This window comes from Miniopterus schreibersii, assembly GCF_964146895.1.
Source record: "Miniopterus schreibersii genome assembly, chromosome: 6".
Taxonomy (NCBI): Eukaryota; Metazoa; Chordata; class Mammalia; order Chiroptera; family Miniopteridae; genus Miniopterus; species Miniopterus schreibersii.
In genome coordinates, this window is record NC_138107.1 from 6,287,107 (window position 1) to 6,308,853 (window position 21,747).

Genomic DNA, 21,747 nt, shown 5'->3' on the forward strand with positions numbered 1-21,747 from the left:
GCCGATCGATGACTCTCTCATCATTGATGTTTCCATCTCTCTCTCCCTCTCCCTTCCTCTCTCTGAAATCAATAAAGATATATTTTAAAAAACACACACACTTTGCTTACCCTGGCTGGGTAGCTCAGTTGGTTAGCGCGACCTCCCGATACGCCAAGGTTGAGGGTTCCATCCCCAGTCAGGGCACATAAGAGAATCAACCAATGATGCAGAAATAAGTGGAATAGCAAATCAATGTTTCTTTCTCTCTCTCTAAAATCAATCAATAAATTAAAAAACAAACAAAAAAACATTTTGTTTATTTTGCACTGACCACATCTCATAAGGGAAACAAGGAAACACGGTCTATTCTGAGGGTCAGCATGTGCTCAGCTAAAAATACAGAGGTTTAGTACCCAAGGAGAAGGGGAGGCCAGGCCTGGGGGACAGCAGCTTCAAGCTGCTGCCAGGAACAGGCTTTTATTATTTCCTTTGTTTATTTTCCCTGATAAAATAACGTAGAAAGCTGAGGCCCAGAGATGAGTCATAGAAAGCTGGTGGCTGTGCCAGAAGTAGATCCTGCCCACCTTCTATATTTATAAATAAATATTTATAGTTTTATCTTTTCAAATAACAAAGAAGGGTGACCCCATGTTTTAAGGATGCAAATTCTTTTCCTGGTTCAACTCTTGGAATCAGGAAAAATTATTACACCTTCTTTGCTTCAAACTTATAGGATAGAGGCTGTTTTTTCCTTGTAAATGTAAAATTGCCATTGCGGGTGATGGTAATGGGAAAAAAGATGGAATATGTTTGAGCTGCTAAGTTTTTTGTTTTGTTTATTAATGTGTTTTTATTGATTTGAGAGAGAGAGGACGGGAGAGGCAGAGAGAGAGAAACATCGGTGTGAGAGAGAAACATTGATTGGTTGCCTCCCACATGCACCCCAACTGGGGACTGAACCCACAACCTGCCCAGAAATCAAACCGGTGACCTTTCAGTGCAGGGGATGGTGCTCAACCGACTGAGCCACACCAGCCTGGCTGCTGAGCTGCTAAGTTTTTAGATGACATAATATGAAAGAATTAAAGCTTCACTTTAAGAATTCTCTTTCAGGGTATATGTGGAATGTTAGCAGTAGTTCCCACTGCTATGATGGGCTTCCCTGTGGGGTTACTGCATATATCTATACCACTTGGACGTGACCATAGGCATGGATTGCCATGTAAGTGAAAAAAAGACATTTAAAATAAATCAAATATAGCTAATACTCTCCCTAAATAAAATTATATGTGCTCATTATAGAAAATACAGATATATAAAAAAAGATAATTTTAATTACCACAAGTTTACCCTTCATAGAGATGGGCATTATTAATATTTTGGCATGATGTCTTCAATTTTCTTCCTACACATATATGTGTAGATAGATAGACTTTTAAAAGAAACAGGATCCCCGGCTGGCGTGGCTCAGCTGTTGAGCATCCACCTAGGATCCAAGCGATCGAGGTTCAATTCCCGGTCAGGGCACAGGCCCGGGTTGCGGGCTCGATCAATGACTCTCTCATCATTGATGTTTCTATCTCTCTCTCTCCCTCTCCCTTCCTCTCTCTGAAGTCAATAAAAATATATTTAAAAACAAAACAAAAAAACAGGCTCTTTCTGAATATAGTTTTCCCCAAGATTTTATTATGAGAGTTGTCAGAGAAGCTAAAAGAATTGTCGGTGACCACTCATACCCACCACCGAGATTCTCCCATTAACGGTGCACTATTCTTTGCTTTATTGCATAAGTATCCCACTGGATGTGTGTAGTTGTTTTTTTATTTTGTTATATATATTTTTAATTTGTCTTTATTGTTGAAAGTACTACAGATGTGCTCCTTTTGTCCCCATTGATCCCCTCCACCCAGCACCCTCCCTCCAGGCCTTCACCACACTATTGTCTGTGTCCACGGGTTATGCATATGTGCATGTAAGTTCTTATGTTAATCTCTCCCCACTCACTCCCACCTTCCCTCTGAAATTCGTCAGTCTGTTCCATGCTTCTATGTCTCTGGATGTATTTTGTTCTTCAGTTTATTTTGTTCATTAGATTCCACACATGAGTAAGATCATGTGACACTTGTCTTTCTCTGACTTATTTCACTTAACATAATACTCTCCAGGTCCCACCATGCTGTCTTAAAGGGTAAGAGATCCTTCCTTTTCACAGCTGCATAGTATTCCATGGTGTAAATGTCCGAGAAAATGTTGATATGATTTCAGTCTTCTTGAACTTGTAGAGACTTGTTTTGTGTCCTCACATGTGGTCTATCTTTGAGAATGTCCCATGTGCACCTGAGGGGAATGCCTATTCTGCAGCTTTGGGCGCAATGTTCTGTAAATGTCAATTAAATCCAACTAATCTAGTGTGTCACTTAGAGTCACTGTTTCCTTGTTGATTTTTTGTCTGGAAGATCTATCCAGTAAAGTCAGTGGGCTGTTAAAGTCCCCTACTGTTACTGTATTGCTGTCAATCTCTTCTTTAAAGTCCTCCAGAAGTTGTGTTTTTTTCCCAGCTTATGTGAGCCTTTTATTCTGAGGTGAGTCTCCTGTAGACAGCATATATTTGGGTCTTGTTTTCTTATCCATTCAGCTACCCTATGTTTTGAGTGGAGCATTTAATGCATTTATGTTTAAGGTTATTATTGATAGGTATTTATCTATTGCCACTTTATTTCTTTATGCCTATGTTTCTCTCTCTCTCTATTTCTACTTGTTATTACAGCAGTCCCTTTAACATTTCTTGCAATGCTGGTTTGGTGGCGATAAACTCCTTTAGCCATTTTTTGTGTGGGAAGATTTTTATTTCACCATCTATTTTGAGTGATAGCCTTGCTGGATAGAGTAGTCTTGGTTTCAGATCCTTGCTTTTCATTACCTTGAATACTTCGTGCCATTCCCTTCTGGCCTGTAGAGTTTCTGATGAGCAATCAGCTGACAGCCTAATGGGAGCTCCTTTGCAGGTAACAGCTTGCTTTTCTCTTGCTGCCTTTAAGATTCTGTCTTGAATTTTGGCATTTTAATTATGATGTGTCTGGGCATGGACCTCTTTGGATTCTTCTTGTTCAGGACTCTCTGTACCTCCTGAACTTGTGTGAATTTTTCCTTGACCATGTTAGGGAAGTTTTCTGCCATTATTTTTTCAAACATGTTCTCTAACCCTTGCTTACTTTCTACATCTTCTGACAGTCCTATAATGAGAATATTGTTATGTTTCATATCCCACAGCTCCCTTAAACTGTCCTCCTGTTTTTTTGTTTTTTTCTTTTTGGTTCTCTGATTGAGTGATTTTTTTCTACCCTGTCTTCTAATTCGCTGACCCAATCCTCAGCTTCCCCTAATCTGCTATTTATTCCTTCCAATTTATTTTTTAAAAAATATTTCTTTATTGATTGCAGTGAGAGGAAAGAAGAGGGAGAGAGAGAGATAGAAACATCAATGATGAGAGAGTGATTGATTGGCTGCCTCCTGCACGCCCCCTACTGGGAATCTAGCCTGAAACCTGGGCAAGTGCCCTGATTGGGAATTGAACTGCCATCTCTTGGATCATAGGTTGATGCTCAACCACTGGGCCACGCTGGCCGGGCTCAATGTATTTATTTCTATTATGCCATTCTTAATTTCCTTCATAGTTTCTATATCTTTTCTCATGAGCATCCTTATGATCAGTATTCTGAACTCTATATGTGATAGATTACTTATCTCCATTTCATCTAGCTCTTCTTCTGGAGAAGTCTTTTGTTCTTTCACTTGGGGCTTGTTTTTTTGTCTCCCCATTTTGGCAAGCATTGTTTGTGATGCTTTGAATACCCTGTTTGAAGCTTTCCACACTTCACAGCTTGTGGTTCCCTCTGCTGGGGCTGGGTGTGTTTGGAAAGGACCAAGATGTACACCAAGGTCTGCTTTTCCAACCCTGGGTCCATAAGCAAATCAGGCATTGATTCAAAGCATCCAGAGGCTAATTGTTTTTCAGTCTCTTAATGAGCCTCAGGCTGTAGAAACTCCACAGAGTGGGGTGAGAGGTTTTCAATGGGTGGGGCAATTGTTTCTTTCTCAGGCAAAAGCTGCTTGGACTGTAAATGTCTGCCTGAGAAAGATGTCATCTGCAATATGGGGGAATGACTCAGCACAGGCATCCAGATGGCTGCCCTCTGAGCTCTATTCCCCAAGCCAGCACCCATGGGTTCTCTTCACACAGCTCTAGTCCACTCGGCCCGCCCTCCCCCAGAGCCCAAGGTGAGTGGCTGCACACAAAACTTTATGTATTGGCTCTTAAGAGGGTGCCTGCATTTCTAGCCATCTCTTTCTGGCAGAGAGAAACCCTGCTGCCTTTCACAGCCAGATGTTAGGTGGGCACCTTTCTCAGTTCTGGTGCTCTGGGCTGGGGAGCCCAGCTTGGGGTTTAGACCCCAAAGTTCTCAGTGGGAACCCACCACAACTGAGATATCCCTTCAGGCCTTCAGCTACTGCCTGTGGGAGCCCAGCCAGCCCTCTTATGCCTCCACACTTCCTACCAGTCTCTCTGTAGTCTCTGCTTTAGGTCCTTGGTTATGAGGGTGCTCTCCAGCTAGTCTTCAGCTGCAGTTGATTATTCAGGTTGGTTTTTCTATATTTTAGTTGTAATTCCAGTTTGGTCCTGGGAGAGTGTCAGTGTAGCTTCCACTCAATCTGCCACCATCTTATAATCTCTGTGTGCAGTTGGTTTTTTAGATTATCGTACAGTAACAGTGACCTCTTTGGTGTGCAGTTCTAGGAATTTACATGTACAGGCAAATGTAACTACCACGATCAGAATTCAGAACACTTCCATCATCCTCAAAAAGTTCCCTCTTGCCATCCCCTTACAGGCACACCTTCTCCCATACCCAAGCTCTGGGAACCGCTGATCTGTGCTCATCACCATTGTTTGTCTTTTCTAGAACATCATATAAATTGATACAGGGAGTATGTAACCTTTTGGGACTGGCTTCTTTCATCCATGTCGTTATGTGTAGCAAGAGTTCGTCCCTTCTTACTTCTGCGGCGTATTCCACAGTTCACTTACTTGCACCCCCAGTTGGTGTTGCTTCCAGTTTTGGATGATTATGAATAGAACTGCTGTCAGCATTCTTGTGTGAATGAGTTTCATTTCTCCAGAGTAAAGATCTAGGATGGGATTGCTGGGTCACTGTGGTTTTAATTTGCACTTACCCACTGGCTAATGATGTCGAGTATCCTTGCATGTCCTCATTTGCCATCAGCATATACTCCTGGGTGAAGTGTCTGTTCAGCTCTTTTGCCCATGTTAAAACTGGTTGATCTTTTCCTTACTGTTGAGTTTTAGGAGTTTTTTGTATTCTGGAAAAAAAGTCTTTTGTTAAATATGTGATTTGTAAATATTGTCTCTTAGACTATAATCTGTCTTTTCATTCTCTTAACCTTGTCTTTCACAGAGCAAAAGATTTTGATTTTGATAAATCAACTTTTTTCATGGCTCATGTTTTTAGAGTTATGTTTAAGAACTCTTTGACTAACCCCAGATCATGAAGATTTTCTCCTATGCTTTCTTCTAGACATTTTATAATTTTAGGTTTTACATTTAGATCTATGATTCATTTTCAGTTATTTTTAGTAAAATGTGTGAGGTTTAGGATAAGTTTCTTTCTTTTTTTTCTTTTTTTACATACAGGTGTCCAGTTGTTTCAGCACCACTTGTTGAAAAAACCTATCCTCTCTCCATTGAATTGCTTTAGCACCTTTGTCCAAATCAATTGGCCATATTTCTGTGGGTCTGTTTCTTAAGCCTCTATTCTGTTTCATTGACCTGTGTTGCCCATTCCTCTGTCCACCCATCCATGAACCCATTAGTTGACTCTTGCACGTGCCCCCACCAGGGATGGAACCCACAACCCTGGTGCATCAGGACGACACTCCAACCAACTGAGCTACCCGGCCAGGGCACTACACTCTTTTAATTACTATTGCAAGTCCTGTTGCTGTAAATCCTAAAATCAGATAAAATAATCCCCCCAATTTTATTCTTCTTTTTCAAAATTGTTTTAGGTATTCTAGTTTATTTGCCTTTCCACATAAATTTTAGAAGCAGCTTTTTTTAATCTACAAAAATTCCTGCTAGGATTTGATTGGAATTGTGTTCAACTGATAGATCAGTTTTATGGGTTGAATTGTGTCCCCCAAAAGACATGCTGAAGTCCTACGCTGGACCTAATACATTAGCTCAAAACATGATTATTTGGAAATGGGGTCACTGTAGATGTGATTAGTTAAGATGAGGTCATAGTGGGGTAGAGTGGGTCCTTAATTCAATATGCCCAAGGTCCCTATTAGAGAAGAGACACAGACACATGGGAGAACTCATGTGACAACAGAAGCAGGTGTGAAGGTGCTGTAGCTGCACCCAGGTCAGCGGGCAACGCCCGGAAGCTGGAAGAGGCCAGGGAGGGTCTTGGAAGCTGCAGAGAGAACATGGCCCTGCTGACACCTTGACCTCAGACTTTTAGTGTCCAGAGCTGTGAGACAATTTCTGTGGTTTTAAACCACCCAGATTGTGGTACTTGGTTACGGCAGCTCTAGAAAAGAAATTCAATCAGTTTGGAGAGAAATCGCATCTTTACTATGTTGAGTCTTCCAATCCATGAATGCAGTACATTTAGATCTTCTTTGATTTCTTTCAACATTTTATAGTTTTCAGCATAGACACCCTGTGCATGTTTTGTTAGAGTTAGTTATACTCAAGTATTTCTCTTTTTTCTTTCTTTCCTTTTGGAGCTATTATAAGTAGTATTGTCTTTTAAATTGTTTCCAATTGTTCATTGCTAGCATGTAAAATATGATTGATTTTTGTGTGTGAATCTTGCATCTTGCACCCATGACAAAGTCAGTAATTACTTCTAAGACTCTTTGAAAAATTATATTGTTATAAAACATTCCTTGATACTTCATTTCTATTTTAAAATGCAAGTGAAATACTGTTTTTCTCTTACAAAATAGCAAAGAGCATTAGTCATTTTTTAAATATGTTTTTATTGATTTTAGAGAGAGAGGGAGAGAGAGAGAGAAACATTGCTGTGAGACAAAAACTGCAATCAATTTGGGGATCAAACCCACAGCCTGGGTATGTACCCTGACAGGGAATCGAACCCATGAACTTTAAAGCTCCAACTAACTGAGCCACGCTGGCCAGGGTGGCAAAGAGCTTTAAAAAGGAGTAATTCTCACCTGTTGGACATTCACATTGTTTCCTTTTATTATTACTGCTATTATTAAATGAGTAAATGAATTTCAGATTCTGGGACATTAATCTCTGACCCTTCTCTAATTATGTCAGAGGAGAGATCCTAGAAATGGGATTAGCAGGTCAAAGGGCTGGCCCCTCCTCAGTACTACTCATGGCTCAGCAGCTTTCCAGAAAGGTCAAACCAACCCATCCTCATCAGTGCCACGGGAGAGCTCTCAGTGCCCTGAAGTGGTGCCAGCACTGGGAATGAGCATTTTAAAGCTTTTTGCCAGTTTATAGGAGAAAAACAGTATTTCCCCTGCTTTTTAAAAAAAATATATATCTTTATTGATTTCAGGGAGAGGAAAGGAGAGAGACAGAGAGACAGAAATGTCAATGATAAGAGTGTCATTGGGGACTGAGCCCGCAACCTGGGCATGTGCCCTGACCGGGAATCAAACCCCGATCGCCTGGATCCTAGGTCAACGCTCAACCACTGAGCCATGCCTGGCTGGGCTCCCCTGCATTTTAAAATAATCCTTTCTAAAATGCCAACCTGACCCACCCTTGCTAAAAACCTTCCATGGCTTCCTTCAAAATAAAGTCCATGTCCCTGGCTGACAGGTGGGCGCCCCGATATCAGCTCCTGTTTAGTCTCTTCACGGTCAAATTCCGCTGCTTCCTTTTCCCGCCCTGTACCAGGGGCCACAGCATGGCTGGTTACTTCTGAAACTCATGACAAAACTCTCCCTCCAAGACACTGCCTGGAATGCAGGTGTGCTTACTCTGCTTGCCCCTCCCCACGGTGCCCAAGGGGGTGCCTAGCAGAGTTTAGAGTGGTGAATCTCAAAACAGACTGCCTGCCTTCCAGCCCAGCTCTGCTGTGTGGCCTTAGACAAGTTACTCAACCTCTCTGTGCCTGTTACCATACTGTAAAATGACAGTAAGGATAGCAGCCACCTCACAGGGTTGTTGTTAAGGATTAAAGAGTTAATAAGAGTATATCATAGCCCTGGCTAGGTGCTCAGTTGGATAGAGCATTATCCCGATACACCAAGGTTGCAGGTTCGATCCCCAGTCAGGGCACATACAAGAAGCAACCAGTGAATGCAGAAATAATGGGACACCAAATCAATGTTTCTCTCTCTTCCTCTCTCTCTCAAATCAATAAATTAAAAAAATTAAAAAGAGTATATCAGAATTGTCTAGTGCTTGGGAAGTAGTAGTACATCTTAGCTGCTACTATTATTATTTATAGCTGCCCCTCCCTCATCTGGCCCATCACCCACAGGAAAGAGTCCACTGTCACTACTCTTATTCCATTGCGTTGCTTTTTTTAAAAAATATATCTTTATTGATTTCAGAGAGAGGAAGGGAGAGAGAGAGATAGAAACATCGATGAGAGAGTTGTCATTGATCGGCTGCCTCCTGCACGCCCCCGACTGGGGACTGAGCCCTCAACCCGGGCATGTGCCCCGACGGGGAATCAAACCTCCATCGATGCTCCCGCTGAGCCACGCTGGTCAGGCTCCATTGTGTTGCTTCTTAAGTGCAGGATCCTCATGTTTCTCATCTAAATGAAGTAAATAACCCCACACCTGCTTCAGACTCACTCTGATAATTTAAAGAGCGAATGTGTATCCAAGTGCTTTTTATATTTATTTATTTATTTTAAATATGTCTTTATTGATTTCAGAGAGAGGAAGGGAGAGGGAGAGAGAGAGAAACATCAGTGATGAGAGAGTCACTGCCTCCTGCACACCCCCTGCTGGGGAGCGAGCCCGCAGCCTGGGCCTGTGCTTTTCAATGCGGTGTATCACTCCAGTCAGGGTTATTATCTCTGCCCACCCCCACCCCATCAGAAGGAGGGAGCAGGATGACAGTAAGAGGTGCGATTTACTGGGTGCCCAACGATGGCCACCTCATTCACTCAGTGCTCCCCTGCTTTATAGCAGTTGGGGCCTTGGCAGGAAATGGAACCCAGCCCAGGGACCTCAAGGAGCTCTGATGGAGGAGCCCTTTACAGGGGTGAAAGGGATCAACAAGGGGTGGTGAGACTGCGATGCCAGGAAGTCACTGTGCCTCCCAGGGCTGAAAGGGCAAGGGGCAGGTGCTGTGTGCCCAAGCTGCAGTCACAGAGGGACACAGAGCAGCAGGACCAGGGCCCAAAGCAGGGCCGGGGCAGGGGAAGGAGGACCCAGCTTCTCCCCCCCTCCAGGATATCCTGCGAGTAGGTAGTGCCCGGCAGAGAGCCAGCTGGCAATGGGGTCCAAGGGCCAGGACCAGGTGGCCAGCCGTCCAGACACTGTGCTGGTCAGAGCAGGATGGGGGGCCAGCGAGTGGGGATGAAGGGTGGGTGACAAGCCTGCTCTCCACCGTCACCATCCCTGATGTCGCGGACGAGAGGACGAGGCCCAGAGACCTGAGTCCCTGGCCGCTGTCCCCGAGCTGGTGAGGCTGGGCTGCGGGTGAGAGCCGCTCGGAGGACGTCCCTGGGCCCAGCCTCCCAGGCGCTGGCAGGGCGCAGGGGCGGCAGCACCCACGCATTTGTCACCCCCTTTCTCCTCCCTGCCTCCCACTTGTCACTTGTCCCATCTCTCACCTGCCGCCTGCTCGGCTCTCTCCCGCGTCCGTCCTCTCCGCGCCATCTCTCTCCTCCCGTTTTCCGTCTCCCTCGCCCACAGCAGCTCGGACTGGTCACCCGTCCCCGGAGCTCGGACTCCCCGCAACTCTCCTCTAGGTTGTGCCCGAGCCTCCATCTCGGCTCGGCGCGGCCCCGCCCCCGCCGCCCGTGCCCCCGCCGCCCGTGCCCCCGCCGCCCGTGCCCCCGCCGCCCGTGCCCGTGCCCCCGCCCCCGCCGCCCGTGCCCGTGCCCCCGCCGCCCGTGCCCCCGCCCCCGCCCCCGCCGCCCGTGCCCCCGCCGCCCGTGCCCCCGCCGCCCGTGCCCCCGCCGCCCGTGCCCCCGCCGCCCGTGCCCGTGCCCCCGCCCCCGCCGCCCGTGCCCGTGCCCCCGCCGCCCGTGCCCCCGCCCCCGCCCCCGCCGCCCGTGCCCCCGCCGCCCGTGCCCCCGCCGCCCGTGCCCCCGCCCCCGCCGCCCGTGCCCCCGCCGCCCGTGCCCCCGCCGCCCGTGCCCCCGCCGCCCGTGCCCCCGCCCCGGCCGCGGCGCGGTGGGCGGGCCGTGGGGCGGCGGGGGCGGGGCTGGCGCGGCGCCGCCTGAGTCACACGCATGAGGCAGCGTGAGTCAGGCGCGGAGGGAAGTCCCTGCGGAAGGGGCTTTCGGAGCCACGGTCGGATCTCGGAGAAAGAGAAAGTGTTCGGAATGCTCCTTTGACACAGTGACCTTGTGTGAGCCCGGGATGGACACCCCCCCGCCCGCGGGCAACACGCACGCCCCCGGCCCAGGCGGCCCAGGCCCGCACCCGCTGCCAGGTGCGCGGCTGCCCGAGGTGGGCGCGCAGGGGCTCCCGGGCCGGGCGGGGCTGGGTGCGGGCTAGCACCCAGGGTCCCCACGGTTCTCTTCGGGCCCTGCACCTCCACGGGGCAGGCGTTCCCAGCTTCCCGAAAGCCTGGCAGCGCCCCAGCCAGCATCGCTCACCTGCTCCAGGCTCCAGACCCATTTACCCAAACTGGGTGGGGGAAGGGTGTCAAGACGTGCTCCTTGGAGGTCAACTAGGTCACCTTGTGGAGCCCTGTGGGGTGGCAGAGGAGACGGGCAACTTCGGTTCCTACAGGGATGAAAGATCCCCTCCCTGACCCTCTGAGGCTGACCTGCAATCAGATCGCTGGATTCAATTAAACAAATATTTACTGACACCTTTAATAAAAACCAGTGCCAGGCTCTGAAAACCTGGAATATGGCCGTGAACAAACAGGACTGGGAACAAAATATGTCAACTCATGCCCTCCAAGAGCAGACATGGGGTGGGGGTTTACAATAAACAATAAATAATAAATAATAAGCAAATGATCTAAGCCTGCACCGTCCAATAGAAATAGAATGGAAGGCACATATCTCATGTTAGGTTTTCTTGGAGCCATATTAAAATGGTAAGAAGAAACACAGGATATTAACTTTAATATTTCATTTAATCCAATATATCCAAATATTATTTCAACATGTAATCAATATACAAAAAATTAGTCTTTTTATATTGTGTGTATGTGCGCGCGCCATGTGTGTAACAAGTCTTGGCAATCCAGTGAGGACTCCATGCTTCCAACGCATCTCAACTCAGACTCGCCCCATTAGAAATGCTGAGTCGCCATCTGTGCCTAGTGGTAACCCCAATGAGCAGCACAGTCTAGATGTCAGATAAGGGTTTCGGATTAGAAAAAAGTAGAGCAGGGTAAGGGGGCGGGGAGAGCTGGGTGGGGAGTCAGGTGGGGTGGGGCAGAATTCAGAGAATGGGACCCACAGATATTCTAAATCCTGGCTCTGCCACTTGCCTTGACAAGTCACCTGACTTTGCTGAGCCCCAATTTCCTCATCTATGAAATGGAGATGTGATTTCTCCTGTGTGGATTGGAGTAATGCACACTCATTAAATGTTATTTTTGTCCCCAACCCCTCCAGCTGTCTGTAGCAGTGGCCAGAGCATGCCCTCCCAATCTGAAAGTCACATCCCCTCCACCCTTAACAATTACTGGCCACCAATGTCGGACTAGCCCCCCACCCACCCTCAGACCTCCCATTTTTTATCCATTTCTATTCCAGCAAAATACGTATCCTCTTCGGACTTCAGTTTCACTGACTGTAATGGACACTTCGAGCTCTCAGGAGAAAAGTATTGTAGACTTCTAGGGGACCACGCCACTGCCAAGGTGGGGGGGGGGGCACCAGGTACCAACCTCACAGTACTGGGAAGGTGAATTCCATCTTCGGGAACTAGGAAAAGGATTTCTGCCATGAAAGTCATCTGCTCCCAAAGACCCCTCCCACCAAGGGCAAAACTGCCAGAAAAGGGGATGCCTAAGAACTGCACAGAGCCCAGGGAGCAGGGGTGGAGGAGAGGGAGCCCCCAACCCGAGGAGTTCTGCATCACCTTTATACACCCCACTTCCAGGGCAGGTAAGCCAGCAGGCCCACAAGCCCAAGGGAAGTTCAGAATCAACAATCCGGCCCTCAGTGAGGGACCCCGTGGAGTTCCACCAAGGCCCCAGCAAGGGTGGAAGTGGGGGGTGAAGCAGGCCCAGATGTCCCAGACAAAGGAGGCAGCAGGATCTGGATTTGGGATACAGGCCTGCCCTCACCCCTCAACCCACCCCACCCCCAAAGCCTGGGAACTGGCAGGGCTTCCTAGATGGTGACCCAGAAACCTGACAGTCAGCAGCTCCTCCCTGGCACTGCTCACATGGAGCGCCACTGTTCCCTGGCAGCTGCCAGGGTTTCTCTCCCTGGGTTTCTCTGCTCACCACTCGCCCCTCTGCCCCTAGAGAGACCCACCAGGCTCCCCAAGGCTGCCCGGCGCGCAGGAGCTGTGTTTCCCGACGCCCGGACCTCGGCGTTAAGGCGCGGGCGGGAGGGCGCCCGCTGCAGCCGGGGTTCGCCCTGAAGGTCACTGCTCATCCCCCCAGGGCCACGCCCGGATTCTGGACGCAGAGGGCCCCCGACCCCTAGTGACTGAGGTCCTAGGAAGTTGGAAAGAAAACAGAGGTGCTGCTCACTCACTTCCCAGTGAGGACTAGGCCTGGTGGGCCATGCGGCCCTCAAGGATGTATGGGGCGGGGGACAGGCCGCGAGGCCCCCACCGGGCTCGGGGGGGGGGGGGGGCGGGGGGCTGCGCCCTCCCGCCGCCATCCCCGCGCCGCAGACTCCGGCCCAGCCGGCTCGCCCTGCTCCGCCCGCCTCTTCCTCCTGCGCCCTCCTGCCCGCGGCCGCCTCCCCGCCCCCACTCGGCTCCGCTCCCCTCCCCCAGCCCCTCCTTCCCCGCCCCTCCTCCAGCCCCTCTCGCCCTCATTCATCCGTCCATTCACGAAATTTTTGCTGCGCGCCAAGGCCCCCTTAGGCCCCGGTGCGAGGCTCGAGGGTGTGGAGCCGCGAAAACAAAGCCCCGGAGGCCTCCCACCGTCCCCGGGGCGCAGGCCCCTGCCCCGGGCAGCCCCCTCCTCTCGGCCGGGCCCCCGCCCTCCGACCTTTCCACGGCCGGCCTGTGGGGCTGTGGGTCCAGCCGCGTCCGCTGTGCTCTGGGAGCAGGCTGGCAGCACCCCCTTCTGCCCGTTCCCAGTATGGAGCTCCCAGCCCTAAGCAAAGTTCAGAGTGAGGAGTCAGGGTGGCCTGGAGGGGACAGAGCCCTGGGCGACTCAGGGCACATCTCCCCTGAGCAGCGTCCCCCTGCAGACGCAGGAGGAACCAGCCAGGGCTCTTGCAACTGCAGACCTGAGGTAGGAGGGAGCCTCCGACAGCTAGTAACAGAGGGTAGTCACTCTCGAAGGCCCCAGGGGTCACTGTTCCCCTCCCCCAGCCCCGGACAGGCCCACTTTTCTGAAAAGCAGGCAAGGGACAGAAGAGAAACAGAAGTCAAAGACCATGTGAGAATTCCCTGAAACCTTGGGGCCTGTTCCCAAACCAGTGTGCCATGGGTGGGAGCAGGTGGCTCAAGCCACAGGACTGGAGTTCCCAAGTCCTACAGCTGGTTAAAAAGCTGACATGGGCATCCTACCCTGGCTGGCTTGTGGCCTGGAGAAACAAACTCAGCCTCCAGAGAACAGGGCCACAGGCCCACAGTCGCAGCCCTAACAGTTCCTTCAATTGGCCCCGGTGAATGGGGCCTCCATAGGCTACACAACTTTAGGGGGCGTGTGTTTTCCACCATTCCTGAATGGGAGGAGGCAAAGTGTTTGGGGGCATTTTACCTGCAGAGCCTGTGGCACTAGATAGTTCCTTAGACCAAAGGGAAACTATTTTGTTCCATGCAAAGTGTAAATCTTACACTCGCCAAAAGTGCACTCTGGTGAGCTGCCACCTCTACCCAGTCACCAACAAGCAACCCAGCCAGCCAGTTGGCATCAACCAAAGGCCAAGATGATTGTCCAGTGGCTACAGGCTCCTGATGACTAAACCTGAGACCAAGGGAAAAAACAATTTCCCACAATTGGTGGCAAATTATAAAATGTAAAAGTAATATCTACCCTGGCTGAGTTGCTCAGTTGGTTAGAGTGTCATCTCTATATGCCAAAGTTGTGGGTTTGATCCTGGTCAGGGCACACACAAGAATCAACCAGCGAGTGCGTCAATAAGTGGAACAACAAATGGATGTCTCTCTCTCTCTCTTGCTCATCAATAAATAAAAAACATTTTAAATCTAAAGGCAATATCCATTAGAAATGAGTTTGTGTACAGGAGACCATGTGAGGGTGATGGCCCAGGGATTTTAACCTAGTGAGACACAGGTCTCTGTAAGGTGCAATTCCTGTCTCATGAAGCCTGGGCCACTCTATCACTCCTATGATGATTTGCTGGGTTCCTTGCCCTTTTCTATGCCTTGAAGTTCAGATCCCCAGCACAACTCCCTGTGGGTTGGCCTTTGCTGACAACAAAAATCACTTTGGCTAATCAACATTATTATTATTATTAATATATTTGTATTGATTTCAGAGAGAGGAAGGGACAGGGAGAGAGATACAAATATCAATGATCAGAGTCATTGATCGCCTGCCTTCTGCATGTCCCCTGCCGGGGATCGGGCCACAATCTCCTGGATCATAGATCGATGCTCAACAGCTGAGCCACACTGGCAGGGCAATTATTATTATTATTTTGATTTTAGAGAGAGGAAGGGAGAGAGAGACACAGAGAGAAAGAAACATCAATGTGAGAGAGAAACATGAATTGGTTGCCTCCTGTACATGCTCCAACCAGGGATTGAACCCACCACCTTTCAGTATACGGGACCATGCTCCAACCAACTGAGCCACACTGGCCAGGGGAGCTAATCATTCTTCATTCAACACATTGTTTTGAGCTTGACCACTGTGAGGGATACCCCAGTGGACACATCAGATAAAATTCCCAGCTTTGATGGAGCTGACCTTTCAGTAGGGAGAACCAGGCAGAAAACATAATACATATCACTTTTTAAAAATATATATTTTATTGATTTTTAGAGAGAGAGGAAGGAAGAGAAACATCGATGTGAGGAGCAAAACATTGTTTGGCTGCCTCCCAAACGCCCCCTACAAGGGATCAAGCCCACAGCCCTGCATGTGCCCCGACTGGAATAGCACCCGAAACCTTTTGGTGCACGGGACGATGCTCCAACTAACTGAGCCACCTGGCAGGGCAGGTGTACACTTTTATTTTAAAATTTATTATTATTATTTTTAATCCTCACTTGAAAATATTTTTTTCATTGCTTTTCAGAGAGAGTGGAAGGGGGGGGGGAGAGAAGCATGGATGTGAGAGAGACACATCGATTGGTTGCCTCCCACAGGCACCCCAACTGGGACCAGGGATTGAGCCTGCAACCGGGGTACGTGCTCTTGGCTGGAATCAAACCCAGGACCCTTCAGTCTGCAGGCTGATGCTCTAACCACTGAGCAAACCGTCCAGGGCCAGAGGTACAATTTTAAATAACGTGGACAGGCAATATTATAGGCTGTCAGAGGGCAAACCCTGAGAATATTTAGGTGAGCTCATGCCTGCCAGGTCTGGGCAACATCTAGGGAGGCTGGTGTAGCTGAAGCAAAGCAACAGGTAGGCTCTAGCTGGTGTGCTCAGTGGTTAGAGCATCGGCCTGCGAACTGAAGCGCCTGGGTTCGATTCCAGCAAAAGGCATGTACCTTGGTTGTGGGCTCAAACCCCGGCCCTGGTCAGGGTGCCTGTGGGAGGCAACCAACCAATGTGTCTCTCTCACATTGATGTCTCTCTCTCTCTCCCCACATTGATGTCTCTCTCTCCCTTCCACTCTCTCGGAAAAGCAATGGAAAAAATATCCTCAGGTGAGGATTAAAAAAAAAAAAAAAGAAAAAAAAAGCAACAGGTAGGAGGCACAGTGGGGAGCTCAGGTTGGGGGAGGGGCAGGATGGGGGAGGGCAGGTTGCAGGGCCTTGTGGACCTGTGAGAGGATTTTGTTGTTTACTCTGTGAGGTGGGAGCCCCTGGAGGATTTTTTTTGTAATCCTCACCTGAGGATATGTTTTTCATTGATTCTAGGGAGACAGGAAAGGAGAGGGTCAGAGAGCGCGCGAAACATCAATCGCTCTCTTCCGTAGGCACGAACCCACAATGTGGGTATGTGCCCTGACTGGGAATCGAACCCATAACCTTTCCGTGCACAGGACAAGGCTCAACCAACTGAGCTACTCTGGCAGGGCGCCCCTGGAGGACTGTGAGCAGAGCAGGGGCAATGGCCTGTGTTTTAGCTAGAAAAGGATTTCACACCGGGACTTAGGTACTTACAAACCATTGGGAAGAACTGGAGGAGGCGGCTCTAGGTTGGGCCTCCTGGACCACTGCTGATGCCTCCTCTGCCCTGATCAGGGGGGTGGGGAATCAGGAGAATGGCTGAGCTGGGATCCAAGGATAGGAGACCTCTCTGCCAGCATTCCTCCCTCTTTTTTGTTGTTGATCTTCACCTGAGGATATTTTTTCCGCTGATTTTTTAAGGACAGTGGGAGGGAGAGGGAGGGGGAGAGAGAGAGAGAGAGAGAGAGAGAGAGAGAGAGAGAGAGAGAGAGAGAGAGAGAGAGAGAGAGAAAGCATCAGTGTGAGAGAGACACATCAATTGGTTGCTTCCCACACACGCCCCAACCGGGGCTGGAGATCTAACCTACAACCCAGGTATGTGCCCTTGACCGGGAATTGAATCCACAACCCTTCCATGCGCAGGCCAATGCTCTAAACACCGGGCTACGCCAGCCAGGGCCATTCCTGCCTCTTAACCCTTACAAACCTGGTGACTGGATGCTGGGGGTGCTGCAAAAACCTCCATGTCTCCACAGCCCACACAGCAATATCTCTCTTTCCTTGTTTCCTTCCAACAAATTTTACTCTTTAGTGGGAGACCTAATTCACATCCAAATCTGCAGCTTCAAAGGAGTATGGGAATGGTGCTGAATGCCAACCTACCTTGTCTGTTACAGCCCTAAGCCCACTGCCATGTCAGATGCCCTGCTACCCCCAACCCCTACCCCTGCATGCTCTACCCACAGCCGGCCCCCCTGCCCTACACTTCCCAGACCCCCATCACCGCAGGTACCACACTGGTGAAGTTGCCTTTTACTTGTCTCCCCACCCCACCCAAAGTAAGACCCTTGAGGACAGGGAACACAATTCAAGTGCCTACCTAGTTCGAGTACCTATCTCAGTGCCTGGAGGGATCCACCTGGCCAGGCTTGGAGAAGGCAACAAGCTCACACAGCCGAGGAGAAGCAGCAGTGGAGGGGAAAGAGGCAGAATCCCAAGCTAACCTCCTGGAGCCTCAGTTTTAACACTGGTAAAGTGGGGGCGATAGCATTGCTGAACTGGTAGGGACTTTGAGGGATCTGCCTTTAGTAGGTTCAGTCCACTTTCCCTTTACCTGTTTTTTATCCTGAGGTTGGAAAGGAGCTGGGCTTCCCTGAGTTCCAGCTCTGAAGAAAAAGCTGAAAAACTGATGGTGTCCTAGGGTCATACAAGGTAGGGGGCTGGCTCAGGGCAGGCAGGAGAGAGGTGCCTGCTTCCTGGGCTTTCCTATTTATTGGAGAATTTTTCCCTCGAAAGTTGGAAGCAGAAGAGGCCCTCCTCCCACTGTAGGCCTGCCAGTCTTCCTGGCAACAGAGCTTGTGGTCAGCAGGGCCTAGTGGCCTGATCCTGCCAGATGACCAGATGTACTAGCAGCTGGGTGACTCTCCAGGAGAGTGGTCAAACATGGTGCACCAGGGTGACCCTATACCTTGTTTGCCTGGGTCCATCTTGGTTGTAATGGTCCTGGGTCAATCCCAGTTACAATGGGCCAGTTCAGGTTCATGCTCATTGTCTGGTCATAACTAGTACCCCCTTTTCCTCTTGTGTCCTGCTTGTCTGTAATAGCTGGGCATACATATCCTATGATCCAGGAATTCCTCTCCTAGGTGTGTACTCAACAGAAATGTGCACATCTATTCACCAAGACATATTCCAGAACATTCATGGCAGCACTATTTGTAATAGTCTCAAACCAGAAACTATCCAAATGCCCTTCAACAGAGTGGATATAAAAACTGTGGGACACACACCACAGAACTATGCAGCAAAGAGAATGAACATCCTGCAGCCACGTGCAGTAACACAAATGAATCAGGGCATAATGTTTAACAAAAGAAACTAACACGGGAGAGTATGCAACGTTTGATTCCATCCACAAAATGCACATAAAAGTTGAAACTGAAGGATGCTGTTAGAAGTTGAGATGGTAGTTACAAGAAGCCTGGAAATGTTATCTTTCTCGATCGGGGTGCTAGTGACACAAGGGCGTTCACTTTATGAAAATGCACGGAGCTGCACACAGGATTTGTGCATTTGTCTATATGTACAGTTTTCCTCAGTGAAAGGTTTACTTTAAAAAGTATCCTGGTTTGGACAACAGGTTAGACAATTCCTACTCCTCTCTCCCCGCCTAGTCCCATCTACCTTCCAGGCTGGGCAGACAGAATACTGTCACACCTCGCTCCCATGCCTTTTGGAACATCTCTACTAACCGCTACTCTTCCAAGAGCTGCAGCTGACTCAAATGCCAGAAGTAAACTGGTAAGTAAATATATACTGGAGAGATGTGAAACATGAACCCCCAGGAAATGCTAAGGGACACCCCAACGTACCATGACCTCCGCATCTCAAGCCATGACTGGGAGACTGTCAGGCTCCACTCAGCAGGGCACGGAAAGAACTAACACGTATCAGGAAGAATTTCAACAGCCCAGGTAAAAGTGAGTTTACCTTCAGTTGTCCTGAAAAATAAAGTTGACTTGAGCTCCCCATTTTCTGAATATGTCGGGTTCATTGAGTTCACTGGGTTGTCCTTATGGAAACTGTATAAATTTGACTCTGAAAGTAAGAAGATGTTTCCTGTGGCAAAGAGTGGTTCTGATATGACCAATTCCCCTGGGGCCCCTGAGGTTGATGTCCCTGACCTAGAATAGCTCCCTCTCTCTGCCTGCTCCCCACCGCCCCCCACCTACCCAAATCACATCAGGCCTGCTTAAGCCCACCTCAAGACGACTTCCTTGACTACCCAGAGCTCCCTCCTCTTCTCCTGTAGCACCTACTAAGTCTCTCTTTAAGCATCTGACCCCCTAGTCTAAGTTTCAAGAGCATAAAGGACTTGACTTTGCTCACTGATTGTATCCTAAGAGCACGGACCTGTTTTTGGTACACAGTAGGCCTTCAGTAAATGCTGAATCCATGAATGAATGAATAAATGCTTTCTGCTTCATGGCATCTAGGGGATAGTACTCTGGTGAGTTCCTGGTTCTGGTTCCTCTAGACATGAAACTCACTGGAGCAAGGACTACGTCTTACCCTTTTAAAAATCCCTACCACTCACCCTTCTGCTTAATAAATACTTACTGAAAGAAGAAAGAAATTTTGGGGCATTAGCACTCCAGAAAGCATGGAGGTGGGGGCCAGAGGTAGTTATTTGGATTTCAAGGGTGTGGGTAATACTGCAGAACAAACTACTGTATTTGCCTAAAAACTTATTTATTCTGCTTCCTTCCAGAGAGGGATTGAGGTGGCTTACAAAAATACGCATAACACAAGGTAAAAAACAAGTCGGCGAGGAAATCAGGAGGGGAAAGTAAGCGTAGGAAAAAATAAGATCAAGTCGGCTGGTGAGAAGTGGGCCAGAAAGTTGGCCAAGTTTTCCCCCAGCCCACTGGAGACGAAAGTCCCTCTCTCTTCCCCACCGACTCTCAGGGACAGCCACGGGCCACACAAGGCCCTGCTGGCCACAGCCCCGGAGGCCTGGCCTGGCAGCCTAGGGGCCTTGGGGCGCGCTGCGTCTAGGGGGACGCCACTGGGAGGGTCATCCCTGGCCCTGACCTGGGGGCCGCGTTGCTCGCAGGGGCCTGTAACCCGAGGGTTGAGGGATCGTTCCTCCCCTCAACGCTGCGAAGGTTCTGGAGCTAACAACTCCACGCCATTAGGCCAACTCCACCAGCGGCCTACTAAGCGCGAATTCCGCTCATGGCACAAAGATGGAGCCGCGCGCCTTGCACCCCGCCCCACCCCCATCCCCGGCTCCAGACAAAGGGGCAGGCCACCCCTCCCCCAGCCTCTCCCAGGCGGTCCCCTCCACCCTCCTCTCCCCTCAGGCCGCCCTTCGGTGACTTCCTCTCCCCTCCGGGGGCAGCCCGGGGACTTCAGTGGGGCTGCGCTCCACCTGGGCGCGGGGCGGGGAGCAGGCGCGGGAAGGCGGCCTCCCCGCCCACCCCGGCTCGGACGGGCCCCAGCCCCGCGCCCACTACTTTAAACCGGTTGTATTGGCCCCCAGCGCCTTCCCGCCCGGGAGCCCCGCCCCCACCCGGCCGAGCACGTGCTGCCCCGGGTGGGGGCTGGGCCCGCTCCCGCCTCGGCTCCCCACCCCCACCGGAAACATTCCTGAAACATTCTTGAAACTGGGAGGCCGGCCCCTCCGGTTCCCTACCCCGCCTCCACTCCGAGCTCAGGGTTTTCCTGGAGTCCCCCCTCCACCGCGGGCTAGCCCCTTGAGGAGGGGGCTGGGCCGGGGCCTCGGCTGACCGGGGAGGAAGAAAAACATGAGTCACTGCCGTGTGTCACTGGGCCGCATTGCAATTCCCTGCATCACGCGAGGTGTGGAAGGCCGCCTCGGGGACCAGGGGCGGGGAGGTGCGCTCAGGAAGGCCCGGCCCGGCCTGCAGGGCGCGCCCCTCGCAGCGCGCTTTCTTCTCCCACCGCCCTCCCCGCCATCTTCCCACTTTGGCTTCCTTCTCGGTCGCGCAACAAGTCTTTGTTGAGCCGGCGCCAGGGCCCGGCGTGGCGGGTATGGTGCGCATGGACTCGGTCCCTGCCCTCAAAGTGCTTCCAGGCGATCACTGATTCACGCTCTATTCCTTAAGAAGTCACAGCGGATGGGGCCGGGGCACCAAGTGGGAGAGCGCAACTCTGAACGCACCTTCCCTCAGGTTTACCTGCACCGAGCCAATCGTTTGCTTTTAGGATGCATCTTGATTAAGGTTCACTTGCGGCCATTAATAAATTAAAACTCTGGATTTCACAAGTTTCACGTTTGAATTTCACAAGACCTGTATTTTACCAGTTAGCCACCCGCGGGTTGGCACTGAAATGTACATGCTGACACCTGTCCGCCCAGGGAAATCTACCAGCCACGTATCTGGGCGAAGGGGGCGGCGGGTAGGCCACGGAACTCTCCTGCCGGCGCGTTTCTCCCCACCCCTCCCGCCCGCGCGGACCCGCAGGCACCAAACCCGCCCACATCCTCGCGGCCCGCGGGCGTCGGGCCCCTATGGCCCGGAGACCCCTAGAGATGATTCTGCAAGGGACACCCGCGTTCCAGGCCGTAAGGACGCCGT

At 50.3% G+C, this 21,747-nt stretch overlaps 1 long non-coding RNA gene across 1 annotated transcript; it reads right to left on the minus strand.

Annotated features, from left to right (window-relative positions):
• Positions 1-3,400: 3,400 nt before the first annotated feature.
• On the minus strand, positions 3,401-10,004 carry LOC308558377. Its single transcript, XR_013998992.1, has 2 exons — positions 9,843-10,004; positions 3,401-5,361 (listed from the first exon to the last, which is right to left on the minus strand). It is a non-coding gene; the product is annotated as an uncharacterized lncRNA (long non-coding RNA).
• Between the last annotated feature and the right edge of the window lie 11,743 nt (positions 10,005-21,747).